Below are 15,354 nucleotides of genomic sequence, written 5' to 3' on the forward strand. Positions count from 1 at the left end.
CCCAGGCTGATTTCTGGGTCTGGAAAAGGCAAAGACGTAGATAAGAAAGGGTCACAGTGCTAAGGGTATTATCCCAGGGCTGCTTTGAAGGCTGGGAAATCCCCACTCTCTGGGAGGGGAAGGCTACAGAAGCAGAGATTGACTGGAAGACTTGATTTTCTCTGAGTGTTCTGTGACCATGGGGTGTAGGGCCAGATAAATCTGTAGATGCGACAATTCAAATTTGAGTTATATTAACAACTGTGGCTGCAGCATAGACATTAAAACATCATTGAAAAGGATCAGTGTCCTTTTCTAAGAAATGGGCACATAAATGGGTCACATAGATGAGGAGCTCTGGAGCGTATTTGGATTCTCATCATTGTGCAGAATACGGCTCTGTTGTGTGGAATTTTTGCTTCAGTCACACAAAAACTGTTGATTTATTCTTAAGTACACATTGATTTCTGGGAGTAATTTCTACTTGTTTGACATTTTTAACAGAGAACTAAAAGATTCCATTCTTATTAAAGGCAAACAGAATTCTCCCTGATGTGTGGCTTGGGATTTGGGAGCCATGTAGGATGTTGAAGTGTCACTTGTCTACAGTATTTCTTCCTGAAATACTGTATATATAAGCTGATGAAAAATTTGAATGCAAGTATTTTAACTGGTACAAAAATTTATTTTTTTCATTTTCTGAAAAACATTAACTTTGTCTGGAAATTGCCAAATGTATGTATGAGTCCAAACTTTTGCAGCATAGTGCTTCAAACTGAAATTTTAATAGATTAGCTATGTTCCCTAAGGACGTAGGAAACCATAGACAACAGAATAGTATAGAAAGTTCACAAATTGAAAACTTATCCTTTGCAGAGAGATTGTTCAAAGTCAACTCCATTTAATGTAGAAGACAAGGAGCATAAACAATGAACTGAAGATATAAATTTGTTTTCAGGCGAGCCAGGTAAATGTTGTTTTCCTTTGTTTGCATTTTATAGAAACCAGAGATCTTTTCTTAGTATACACAGTAAATTGAAAATATACATGCTTATTTACCATCTGAAAAGATTTATGTTACTATTCTAAGTGCATTAAATGTTTAGGTTGGATGTGGCAGTTGGCAAATGTCTGAGTTGCAGTAGGCAGGTGAATAATTATTTGGGAAAAGTAATTTGAACCATCTACTCAGAGCACTTGAATTGCATTTCCTGTGTTTTCCAGATGTATGTATTTCCTTGTGTATGTTCACTTCTCCTTAAATCAGAAATCATTTAGTTCAGAAGCAGTGTGGCTTTTTTCTGATGACCAAATCTGTATTTAAAGCAAGACAACAACAAAAATCTCTTCTCCAAACCAAAATCTTAAGTATTTCCAACTCATAAGCAAGTAGAAATATCATCTGGAAAAAATCAGAGCACCTTGATAAGCTTGGATATATGGCTCTTAAGTGATATCTTTGGGTTATAGAAGTCAAATAGGAACATTCAATCAATCTGAATTTGAAAGCTCGTAAGGACCCTGAAGTATTCGTGCTGACTTATTCTTGTAGAGGAGAAAGGTCTATTAATACTTTCTTTTTGCTCCCTGCTCTACAGATTCCTAGTTTGCCCCATGTCAATGTGCAAAGCAAAATAAGCATGTTGGGTAGGTGCAAGAGGGGAGAAAAGGAGTGGGGACCTGCTGTTTGAGAAACCAACACAACAGAGAGCTCCTGCAGCATGCCTTGCAAACCCGGCAGCATGTCTCAGTGGACCTGTGGCAAACAGGCGACCTGTTACTGTAAAATGACAAGCACAGCATTAGCTATTATAGAATAGTTGGCAGTAAAAATCATCAAACAAAAACAAGACCCAAATAGAGCAGTTTAAATTTCTCTTCATTTGTCATTCCTCAGTAGTGTCTTAGATTCATGTGCGGTTTCTCTACTTACGTGACTGGAGAAGGCAGTAGGAGAATGTCACTCATAGCCTGATTAGCATGAACTCCTTAAACTAAGGCTTCATCTTTGACAACTGTGATATAAACTTATTCTTCCAAGAGTAACCAGAGGACAGGTACCTATAGACGCCATCCATCACCTTCACATCTACTGACTCACTTGCAGCTGCCTTCATAGACTCGCTTTGAATTCCATGACCTTGGTTAGATTTTTCTTTTAAGTTTGAACTCTGTGCTGGTCAACTTCTGGCCTGAATAAAATTTTCTCATCTTAACAGGAAGCTGCAGAGACATAATATTTGAGATAAAATCTTCATCTAGATTTACTGTGTGTGTGCTTTAAAAAAAAAAACGCACTAAAAATAGAGAAGTGATGATGAATTTGCAAGAGTTCCTCAAATCCCCGAGTATGGCATCAATTTTTTTTTTTTTTGCTTGCTCTGACCAGGTAATGGGCCTCCTTGAAAGCTGAAAAGGGCCATGCTGAGAATGCAGGGAAAGCGATACTGAAGACAAGGATGTTTGTGGGACAAGAAGCAAGGCATACCATAATATTACTCCCATTCTCCTTGGACCACCGATTTCAAGGATGTTCGAAGCAAGATACAGCTGCCTCTCCGCAGTCTGTGTAAATATCTGATAATAATCCTATCTTAGACATAGCTGCTCTTTTGCAATTGGGAAACAGCCAGGATTATATTCTACAAGACTAACTAGTTTGTGTTGTTTGCCTACTTTGTATTCAGTGACTTGGATTTGGTTTTGGACTGTCTTTATTTCATCTTAAGAGCACTTGGCACTCTGAAGATCTGGTGATCCACTCTCAGGCTGAAACTGAAATGTAGGATATTACAACACTGTAGAAATTTGGGCTCAAGTGAGTAAGCTAAATCTCTGAATCAAGTAGGAATCAGAAATGGAACCACAATTCTGGGATATCCCAGTTTCCTTGTTCAGGACCTGGTCTTGTTCTCAGCAAAGTGAATAATGGAAATATTCGCATCTCATTTGTGAAGGACTGAGATAGGACCCCTGATGCCATAGCCATGACACAGCTCTCAGCACAGTGGTCTCTGAATTTGTCTTCTAGCGTAAGATCTCTGGCACTGAATCCAGACTCATAATATTCAATCCCTCAACATTTCCGTAAGTTAGTGTGACAAGAAGGTGCAATGCAGAAACGTTGCCAAATACCAGGACATGGATTTGGCTGCTTCCTGCCCAAACACTGCCAGCTGTTGCTGTGAGCGGTGCCCAGCACAGCCATACATGCTCATCTGAATTTCAGAAATTGTTTATCTCGTTGATGAAACAAATGTACAGTCAAAAGTAAAATTATTCATTAACAGCAAGGTGGGACATGAAGACCCCTGCATCAGCATGGTATTGAAATCTAAGCTCTGTCAGCTGCTCAGATGACTGGTTCCTAAGTCAGTGACAGGCACAGAGTCTCCCTAGGTATGTAAATAGGACTAGGCAATTGTGTCCGCTTCATGAACAGTAAATTACTGTCTTTGTGAATGTTTATTTCACATACAGGCCATGTAATTCTTTCCCAAACCCCATGCTTTTGAGTTTATTTCACCTCTCAACCCCTCTTTTACTTTAAACAACCAAAAAAAGGTCTGAATAGAAGGAAGGAAAAATCAGTTGGAAAATGAAAATAAGCATCTGCACACAATCATATCCTCCATTAGTGTGAATACAAGGCACTTGAGTCTTATACAAAGCTGTGAACATCATGTGCCAAATCTGTTGCAGGTGTGGGCACAAACTAAAAAATATTCAAAGTCAGAGAAAAGAGGGTTAAAATACAGGCGTACAAGCATTTATGAAGAAAAGAATAATTCTGAACATGTTCCTTAATATTAAACCTGTTACCGCTCTTTGAGACAGGGTAACAGCTCTTTTTTTCTCTCTGATTATGAAATATTTTGCAGTCAATAGATATTTAGTGGAAAAGTAACACAAAGACAGATGGCGCAGATGCCTCCAACAGTACAGCTTTTATCCAGATGTAATTTTTTAGAAGCATATTTACAGTCATGAAAAGTCTTGGGTACAAAGTTTAAGATAAATTAATTTCTCAGCATATTTCAGTTTACTATGAATTATGAGGTTGGTTAATTTGGCTTTTTTTTTCCCCCCCTATGGCTACCATTACCATGTTCCTTTATCATAAAATGTGTTGTATATCATATCATCACATAGAGAAATTTACAGAGAAGATTTCATAGCTGCTTGTGCAGTGTTCCAAATAACCTGTCCTCTTTTCTTAATTTTCTTTTAAATAAAAAAAAAGTAAAAAAATAGGACATACTTTATTTTGACCTTAGCCCAGTAAAAATCAAATTCAGGAAAAACATTTCTCCCACTTTTTTTTTTTTTTTTTAATTAGACATCTTTTTATTTCAACAAAGATTAGAGTTGAGCACCAACAAAAAGTGAGAAATTGGATTTTAAATATCAGATCCTGATCCTGTAGTTGATTTTTTTTTTTGTTACAGACTTCAGCAAATAGTCTTAATGATAAAAACTCTAGAAGAGATAAAAATCATGCATCTTTTACCTTTAAATTTTCAAAGGCAGCCTTAGTCACTAAGGGTTATTTTCTAATACTTTTTTATTATTATTATTTTTAAGACAAAAATTTTAAAAAAAGTCCTTTGGAAGGAAAGAGCTCTGCTTTTCCCATGGGAAATGTTAAACAATTTGCCCAACAGTTGAGTATGGTATGGCTTATGTCCAAAAACCTGCTAATTATTTAATGCCTGGTGTGATTTGTACTTTGGTACTTCATGAATTCATCTTCCTCTCTGGATCAGGCTTTGCATGTCATTCCACAAGAAGGGAGGTGACATTGGAAATACTGCCTGACCTAGATTTCTAGCACTGAAGGGAAAATGGGAACCTTCAAGCTCTAACTTCTATAAATTGCCATGTTAATATTCACTAAAAAAAAGAAAACTTTGAGATCTGATTGTTTCCGTCAAAATGTACATGCTGGTGCATGGACTACAGGGAATGGCATGTGTAAGATTTGTTGGGGTTTTTTTCTTACTCTATTTTTTTTTTTTTTTTGGTCAGTATGTCAGTATACCAGTTATATTCATCTAAAAAATGAAATAGGAACGGATTGGGATGGCTGATAAGTTCTGAGTGCTGCTCTCTGCTGATCTCTTAAGAGGACTGAGTATACTGTTCTCTTAGCAAACTATCTAATGTTATCATTGTAGTTTCAGAATCATGAGCTAGCTCGTGATTTCTCCTGCATAATAAACTTATCAGTTGTCTTTTTTTTCTGTTGGTTAATTAACACATGTAGCTAATTGGCTTCAACAATATTAGGCACAGTTGCCTTTATCCAGGGCCACTGCCACATTGTTTTCAGAAAATGTGTATCTAAACTAAGAAAAAAATGTAATGGCTTCTTTTACCTCTCCCTTACAGGAGCAGACTCCAGAGGACAGGCAAGTGTGGTTTGTGAGCCTGATTATCTCGGTGGAGTTGTACATGTGCAGCCTTCATTGTTTTGATTAGGAATATAACCTCATTTGTTTCATTTTTGTGAAGTGTGTTGTATGGTTTGATTTGTAGCTGCCTACATTTACATAGGCACACACATATGCAAATCTGCTTTCCAGAATTTCATTTAAATGACTACATATGTTTGAAATGGAATGTCTACACAAGTAACACAGTAAATCCACTATATTATTAGGATATTTGGTGGTATTATGTTTTCTAAAGGATAGTATCTTTTTACGAGATGCTATTTGTGAGGTAGCTTTCTTTATTCACAGCAGTCAATTGATTTCAATGGGTACTGCTTCAGAACTAGAGAAATGCTCACTGTAATGGATTACTGCATCTGAAGCAGTAATAATCATCCATGTGTTTGTATTCCACTCATTCACACACATACTATTAGAGAAGAATATTATCAAATAGCAATAGAGGGGATTGAATCAATTAGAAATGTCAGTATTTGACTATTGTGTAATGTATTTTAGCCTGAGCCTTAGACTGACCATCTTTTCCTGTAGCCCTTGACTGTATTGAAGTACATACTGTTCTGCTCTTCTATTACCTTTCTTTTGGCTAAAAATGCTCAACAAACAGCTGTGCAGTATTATATCCTCTTCTCTGTGTTCTGAATCTAGATAGAGTCATGCCTCCTTATCATATAATCTTCAGCACTGGACAGGGAGAAGGTGAGCTTTCTCTCTAGACACTTCACCTGAGTTTGTTGACAGAAGAATTATAACATGACTCAGTCTACAGTTTAGACCCAGCACAAACCTAAGGAGTTTGAAACTATGTCTGAGAGAAAAAGCTTGGCTTTGGAGAGCTAAGCTGTAAACTGTGCACATGGTGGTTGTTTTGTTTTCAAAGTCTTATTTCTTTTTCAGTCTACAGGCATTTAGAAGAAATGGAAAGAAGGAATACCCCTGAGGTGGAGGTCATCCCTGCTAGATCACATTTGCCTGCTCTGATTCACTCTCAGGAGGAGCACTGCAAAGAGAAGGTACCTCTTCATACAGATCTTGCTGGATACAACTGGATCAATTGAACTTATGTGAGAGAGAGGTACAAAGGAAGTAAATGCAGGTACGTAGATAATTTACAGGAAAGTTTAGCCAAAGTAGCTAAGTTTTTACTAACATACAATTAGCTGAAAGTGATGGATTTTCTTCAAGTGTTGGGTAACTTACTAGTTAATACGCTGGACCATTTTTCCTGAATATGTTCAGAACTGTGTAGGTTTTTGAGTCTTCTATTTCTAATAACAGACAGAGCAAATTTTAAAGGAGAAGGAAAAAAGCAAAACAAAACACACACACATGCATACAAAAAATGCAAAAACAAAAACAGCAACAAAAACCTCCATTGGTGGGTTTTGGAATCTCTTAATCCTATTTTTGCTTGTCTCAATACCATGTGCATTTCCTGAAGGGGCTTGTGTGCTGATCTGCACTATTACCATATGTTCTACATATGAAAATAATTCGGTGAGAGTAGTTGTCTATGTTTGTATGCGGTGCATATACACAACATACAAACACACACACACACACATTCTTATTTATACTCATAAATCATTGCTTTCAAGAACAGATGCCCTTCTACTGCTCTGTACCTCAGTGTTTCTACACTCGAGAGTGCCTTAATTTGGAAAAAATTGCAACTGTCACAGCTCTGCTGCAGTAATGGTTTTGTAAGAACCAACTTAATAAAAACATCAAGCCTCTCTGTTCCAAACAATTTTATTATAGTTAACAACTCAGCCAGTTATCAAATATGTTGTCACCAATGCACTCTGTCTTCGTGAATGATGACATGGACGAGCCCTGGATTTCTGTAGTGCTTTACACATATACACAGTGCCTTACAGCTGTGTAGCAGCGTTTCCTTAAGGAATAAAACTGCACAGGAAGTAGATAGATGAACCATGTGATAACTATTTTTTGATGAAAAGCTTCTACAGACATCAAATTAGTTTACCTGAAATAATTTAAACAACAGTAGAATAATTACAAAGTCCACTGTCTGGACCTTGACTTTTCTGAAACAAGCATACAATTTTTAATAATCATGACCTTCACCTTCAGCTCTGACCTTTGTCTCTCCAAAACATACCCCTTTGCTGTATATGCATGGATGTCTTAACATGAATAACCTCCTTAATGTAGATACTTATATATCTAAACTTCACAGAGACTTTTATGTGCCTTGAATGTAGTTTCTATGTAAAGTGTGTGTTCATGTAAAAGCCATAGTTTTCCACTTAGTACTTTTTTTCATTAAAAGCACATTGATGTCACCTGCACTTTGCCCAGTGGTAAATCTCTGTTTGAAATATGCTGCCTTTTTATTGTTATTTTTCAAGAATATGCTACAGAAATGTTCTCTGTGCATCAGATGAACATGGAGCTGGGTATTATGCTACACAGCCTTGTACTGATATGCAGTTTTCCTCCACTGTTTAAATGTCTGATATTTCAGGGACCAATTGGTTTAGAAATTGAAGCTAAGAAACGTTGAATTGAGAACTGTGACAAAATGTCAGTTCTGTAGAGTTTTACCTTTAGAAAACACAACTGAGTTTGACTCACTATGTTTTCTGGTAACCAGCGAATAGAAAATGTGTTCTTACTGATTTTATTTTATTTTATTTTATTTTATTTTTTTCCTATCTCCAGAGACACATTCAGTGTATGGTAAACTAAAGCCATTATATTATTCCAGAAAACAGATGTGATAATTAAGAACAGGAATAAGTTTCAAAATTCAATGGAAAAAATAGTTGTCAAGTTTATTTCTGAAGAGAAGCACAAACAAAATGCATGCCAATGTGTGGATGATTAATGGGGGAATTTCCAAAGTCTTTCCATTAGTTCCTTTATACTGCTGTACACAATCATGCATGCTTTGTATGGCCATCATAACTTTACGCAATATACTTGACCATAATGCCAATCAACAGTTTCTCCTGGCAAACAGAAAGTGTTAAGAACTTCAATACAAGAAGACTTTTTCTGCTTCAGATGGAATGGATTCTGTTTGTCATTATTCACTTCCTCCTCAACTTGCTCAGTGTGCATCTAAATTAATTCCTGTCACTTAGGTGCTCTCTTGATAAATACACGATCTATATTTAATGTCTCTTTATTCTCATTTTATTATACTTGTATGCAGTAGTGAAAGAAGATAACGGGCAGAGCAGTGTACCACAGCAGAGAATTTGATATTGCTCCTTTTCACTTTTTGGTGGAACAGCTATATTTAGCAACACAGACTGTCAGCCACAAATTGCCTACCTATGTGCTCACTTTTTCCAATCCGTGATATAGAATTCTCTGTACTACATTGATAAATATCACCACGTTTCACCCATACAGCTATAGTAATTGTTTCCATAGAAACTGATTAATTTACAAATGTTCTGAACTGGAAGATTAATTGGAAGAGGAGCAGAGGCGTAAATCCAGTATAATAGGTGCTTGTGTGGGTGCTGTAAGGCTTTTGTTGCCTGTGCCATAGGCAGTGCTTTAGTTAAGGAAAATGAGGGGTTGAAATTCAATATTTTAGGTGAGGTGTGATTTACAATTGCAAACATATAGGAGTGCAGAAGTCAAAATAATAAACCTTTGGTAAATTTGCACACTCCTCCATTTGCTACATATAATTATTTCCTGTCTGTGGTATTAATTCCTTGTGAGTAAAAGTTTCTCATAGCATGTCCTGCTTCAGTGTTGCTAAGTTCACCTATTGAATGCAGTTGGTTGTGTGGTGTTAGTTGTTTTTCTTTGTTTGTTTTATTTATGTACTTTGTCTAAAAAGCCATTGAGTTTTTCTGTTATGGGCAAGGAAATTTAAAAGTTCCCATTGTTTTTCAGTGCAGTAAAAATATATTGAGAACTTCCAGTGCATGCAGGCTGCATTTAGCATAAACAGGAATCACAACAATTGCTCGTTGTAAATGAAAAATCACTTGAATTTATGGCATTGTTTTTTTGATGTTTCTCTTCACAAAGAGGAAGATATTGCTGAGGCTACGATCATGGATTTCCTTGCAAGACTGTCTTCTAGGCTCTTTGTTCTCTTTAGTTGGTGCAAAGTAGTTATGGTAACTTACAGTGCAATAATTCACATATCCCACAAAGTTTATTTGTTTGCTAAAAACAAACTACCTTTTTCCTCCCAGTACTTTGAATCTCTTCTCGGGCACGCCATTAGTGAAGTGCTTTCTTTCCAAATCTGGAAAAAAAAAACAAAACACCATCAAATTGAGACTTAATTTTAAGCTATTTCTGAACGGAAGTAATGATGAAAATATGAATGTTTCACCACGTTGTGAAACATACAAGTAACTTGGATTTAAAAACCTGTTTTTACAGCCTGTGCTTTCTATGTTTATGTGCTCAGGTCTTGGGGCAGCGAAGGACCCCTTACCCAAACTGTAGGCGCTACAAATGAGCAATGCAGTCTGGCCAAATCTCAGTGACCCCCTCCTGCAGAGCTCAGGCTGGGCACTGTACATTCCTTTCTGATACTTTGGTGCTCCAGGAGGATTTCCAAAATCCTTTTTCCTGGGTTGGGTGCCTTATTGATGTCAAAAAACAATGAATAGAATAGATATAGGAGAAAAAGAGGCAGGCACTGTGGGCTCGGTTTCAGGTGTTCAAAGACTCATAGAAAAAGATTCATTCTGAAAAGTGCATGCAAAACATGATTATTTGGAAAAACAATTATTTGGATTCATTGATGTTTAACTATTCAGAGGGCATCACTTGAGTTTATGAAAAGTCAGAAAAAGTGCAGGAGATACTAGGATGGATGCAAGTTTGAGGAAAGTATCTTTGTTTATATTCTGGGAGATGGGAAAAGGTGACCTCAATTTTGAAGTTTCTGCTTCAGGACAATGTTAACGGCCAGATCATTATGTTGCATAAAATCTTTTTACAGCAATATGCTATTTCTAACTTTTTAAAATATTGTGCAGGCATAAGGACCAAATGCCACAATGGTTTGTTAATAAAATTGCCACTTTGCCTAATACAAGACTAACTCAAATAATGTGGAAAACAACATTTCAAAGTCTTTCAAATACCCCTTCCTGAAGTATACATGTAATTAAGGCTGACTGATCTTGCAGTTAGTTATAGTAGGTGCTGAAGTTATTTTCTTCCCTGACAAAAGGCAGAATGGATGAAATCCTCTCAGAGATTTCCTGATAATGGTGCAGATTGTGTCTTTGAATGAGAGACCCTGAAGTTATACAGCACTGATACTCCAGCTGTTCACCTTCTAATCCCCCAGGTCAGGAATCGGTCTGTGATTCACAGGCTTCTGCTGTCCAGGCATGCACAAAACATACAGTCTCTCCCCATTTTGATATTAGGCTGCCTTTGTACTTGCGAGCTGAGCCTGGTTTCATGCTGCATCTCTTCTCAGAACACCTGCAACTCCTTTAGGTTGTTGTAATTCCACAGCACATCACTCTATTTTGCCAGCAAAAATATTGAGTTCAGGCACAGCTGCATCAATTAGCTCCTCAAGTCTGCAAATAGTGATACTGGTGACATTTTTTTGGATGAATGAGGGACCTACTGGCAAGTACATAAATGAAATGATCAACATTCTCTTTCATGTTTCTTTGTGTTTAAACATTCTTTTACCATCGTGTACTTTGAAAGTGACAGTCTTCTGCCCTTAGCTCATAAAACACTAACAAATATTTTGCATCTGTCACTACCATGCTTCATAGATGCACAGATGTACATGCTGATTAAATATACAAGGGCTGCTCTGAAAGTTATGCCTCCTACTTTATTATATTGGCCCATGAGATAAATGTTGGTGTTACGGCAGTAAAGGTTGAACCTTCCCAAGAATATTCTGTTACATTTTGCTGCCATGCAACAGATGGCAGCAGAGGGGCAGTGTGACAAAATGGCATCTGACATGGAAGTGCATGTGAAAAAAGGGGTGTTATTGAAGTCCTCCATACAGAACAAATGACACCCACTGACATTCATCAACACTTGCTGAACATCAGTGGAGACCAAACAATGGATGTGAGCGCAGTGAGGCGGTGGGTGGTCTGTTTTAGCAGTGGTGACAGTTATATGAAAGATAAGTATGGCATGCAAGCCCTTGGCAAAAATGCATAGCTAATGGTGGTGCTAAAAATAGCTTTCTGTAGCTCAGAATTCTCTCCATCAAATAGTGTTATTGTGCTCTTTGTATCTGTTGTAGTTTCCATGGAAATTAATGGGAGACATTACTTCCAGGGTGACCTATATGTATAAATATGTATTTACCTTGGTCAGAGATAACTGATATTTTGTGATACAAACTACTTTATTATACAACTAGTGTCTTATGATCACTGAATTTCATTATGTTGTTGTTATCCTGTGCTGTTCCAGATAGTTTCTCATCTTGTTGTCTTTCCACAGATACCCAGCCAAAGCCAAAGGAACTAAAGCTCACTGTATCATTAGGAGGATGAATCCCTCCTGTTGCTTTATTTCTTTTCCATTTGTTTGTTTTTTCTTTTTGTCTTTTTTGTTTGTTTTTGTCTTTTCTCTTTTTGGTAACTAAAATCCAGATCTACTAGGACACATTTTGAAGAAAAAAATGTTGGAATGATGGGGAATATATCCATCAACAAGATGAGGAAAATAGGATCAAAGCCCAGGAAAGAGGAAGTCAGTTGGGAGGGCTGTGCAGGTGAATTAGAACTACAATAGTAATAAACACTACACCTTAAGGTTTATGACTGACCTCATGGGCCAGTCACTGGGGCTGACAGTTGGAGAATAGTATCTATTTTCAGATAAGTATAAGGTTTTGATTTGTTTTTTGTTTTTTGTTTTTTTTTTCCCAGGTTAATGTAGAGATAAAGCAAATCTTCTGAACGTTTGCCCCTAGCTGGAGCCCTGAGAGACAGGAGAGTATACATGCATTAGACATCTACTCTACCCGGCTGATTTCAGGCAATGATTTGGAACAGAAGATATGAAGATATGAGCTCTGCCCTGCTTGGCTTGACACAGAAAAGAGATTTTCTGTTGATATCACTGTTGGGTAGAACTGGTGCTTGACGTTTTCATTAAAATAACAGATACAGCTCTACTTGCTGCTGTAGCTGCAAACTCCCTTGTTTATATTGCCTCTGTTTTACTTTCAGGGCAGGAACATCCCCTTGGTCCTCAGACTGTTTAGATTCAGGGAAGCAGTGAATGTCAGTGTGTGTGTATGTATTCAGTTCCCTCTCTGTACATTTAGAAATTGTAAAGGGAAATTTATTGTGAAGAGGGAAAAAATATAGGACTGGTTTCTGTCCCTGTGCTAATATCATGGTATTAACATAGGTGAATTGCTGCTGGTTGATATGAGCCTGGCTTCCAAGAGGACATTCTTGTAGCACCTTGATTGCCTGGGCCACCCCTCCAAGGAGGCTCAGCAGGCAGCCTCAGCCTTTCTTGTTTGCTGTTTTGTTGTTTCAGTTCTCAGCTGGAGATTATTTCTCCTTTCTGTCTCCTCTTGATACATGAATGTGCTGTGTCAGGCTTGCCTTCAGGTCAGTGTCCTGTGCAGGCCTCGCCATGGTGTCAGCAGTAAGCAGATCTGAGAAGGCCAAAGGCAGGGCATCAATGGAAAATGAGCCTAACAAATGGGAAGTCAGGCTGGATGGCCAGCCATAATGTCTTTCCTCTCACGAAACATGACAGAAAGGCACAACAGAAAAGGCTGCTTTTCCTTATCTTTAGCCTTTCACCTGGGTTTGTTTTTTCCTCTGTCCTAATGGTTCCTTGTCAGCTTTTTCTGTGTCCTGACTTCCTTTCCCCTGAGCCTCTCTTGAGAGGCAGAGGAACAGGGTCTGAGCAAGGCAACAGTGGGCAACAAGCTATAAATTTGACAGATTATGAACGTGCTTCAGTGTGCTGTGTAACCTGTAAATCAAAACCCATTTTAAGACCAGCAATGAATCCCTGTATATCAAAAAGCAGGAGATGTTAGAATAGGCAGTTGCTGCCTCTTACAATAGCTCCTCCAGAAACACATTGTGCAGAGGGTCTTGTATTCATCATTAAAATTGTTTTCTTTCTTCCATTAGCTGCTATGCAGCATGTATGTATTAGAAGTCACGGCTAGTATGACTTCATTGATAAAGCTCCATTGTATCCAACATGAAAAGAGAATAAAAGAGGTAATATTCTCTGGCATATCATGTGGACTCTCTTTTTACAGCATGGACTTCAAGGGACAGAATTGTCTCTCGTTAGGTTTTCTTCTCTGCTACTGAAATCCTGGTGAAATCCAAGCTCACAAATTGAGCTTAAAACTGAAAGGGAGTTGAGCACGTCAAAATGCTTCATAAACCAAAGGCACAGCAAAGTTTCAGAGATATGTTTAAAATATGTACATCTCTTTGACTGATACTTTATAGTGAGAGACTGTCACTGTGGGCAGACAAAAAATTACCCTTCTCTGCTTCAGCAGACCAACCCACATCCTACCTGGTTAAGTTCACTCCCTCAGCAAGGGATGTGGATGGGGACCGCTTCTGGCAGCAAGGAAGGAAGGCAGCAGTCTGTATTTCCCCACCTCCCTTCTCCTCTCCAGACTAAGAACAAGCACTGAAGTGCGGGACATGAGGTAAATGCAATCGCTATGAATTAAAACTTCAGCTCCTTAAGTGCTTTTGTTACTATTTGGTCATCTGTTTATTTTCCCAAGAAAGCTGAACTATCCAGAGGATGCTCTGAAAAGAGGGGCTACCCAGAATTGGGTATCTGATGGGCCTGATCTTGAAGCCAAGAGAAACTTGGTGTAGTAGTTTACCTGACCAGAGGTAAACAAAGGTAAACCAGAGGAAAACCATTTAAAAAACACTCACCATGGAGATGCAAACTACCTAAAAATGCCAGATGCAGACGAGAATATTTGAAATCATAAGACAAGAAACCAATTTCTGTTTTAGTGATTCACTGACTACCTAAGAGCACTGTATTAGTGCAGTAGCCATCAGAAGCCAACACAGACAAAAGAAGCATTGTAATTCATCAAAGTTTAAATACCAGAGCTATGCTGAAGGGCATCTAAGCCATCTGTAAAAGAAGACTTCAGTCACTGCAAAGCAGGTTGCAGAAAATAACCATTTCCAGAAATCAGAAGATTTTTTCATGGAAAGACTTCAGTAGATCATGATATCGGAGCTGTCTCATACATTCCAGAGTACCAGCATCAAGATCAGGTTGAAGATACTAGACTAATGTGTCAGTACAATAGTCTGGGCTTTGATACATGCTTGCCAAATCAGTAAACTACGAGGAAAATAGAAAATATTTCAGATATTCTGAAAGTCATTACCTCTGAACTGTATCCTGAACCACTGCTCACTCAGGTACTTACATACACACCTCACTCAGGTGAGGTCTTCCATAAAAAAGAGCTCAACAAACTCCAGGGTCTTAACAGCCTCCTCAGGATCAACACATAGAGACAACCTCTTATTTACAGCTGCCAGCCAAGTGTTGTGTCATGTTCACCTCTTTTTAAGCAGTGCTTATGGACTTCAGGGAAGTTAGGGATCTATTTCTATGGGGAGAACAAGTCAGATAAGTCTGTGGTTATTGTCTTCCTTGCTTTCTGGAGGACATTGTTGCAGGACTTTTACTGTGCTTTCCATATGACATAGTTGCAGAGGCAGGCAGACCATGGCCTGTGTGGGATGGGAAAGTATTTGGTACACAGTGATTCCTTTGGGATTGTGCTGTCTAGAAGATGGAAGAGGGCCAGGAGAGATCAAAGGTGCAGTATCTGCTAAAAAATAGTGATTACAGCTGTGCATATATATGGCTGTGGGGGGTATTCTGTTTTCTGTTTTGATTTACTTATTAGGCTGTTAGGAAACATCAT

General features: G+C 38.0%; 1 long non-coding RNA gene across 1 annotated transcript; it reads left to right on the top strand.

Annotated features, from left to right (window-relative positions):
* The first annotated feature begins 1,625 nt into the window (after positions 1-1,625).
* Positions 1,626-13,936, top strand: LOC101749311. Its single transcript, XR_005843550.1, has 3 exons — positions 1,626-2,548; positions 6,333-12,159; positions 12,317-13,936. It is a non-coding gene; the product is annotated as an uncharacterized LOC101749311 (long non-coding RNA).
* Positions 13,937-15,354: the final 1,418 nt, after the last annotated feature.

This window comes from Gallus gallus, chromosome 1 (genome assembly GCF_016699485.2).
Source record: "Gallus gallus isolate bGalGal1 chromosome 1, bGalGal1.mat.broiler.GRCg7b, whole genome shotgun sequence".
NCBI lineage: Eukaryota > Metazoa > Chordata > Aves > Galliformes > Phasianidae > Gallus > Gallus gallus.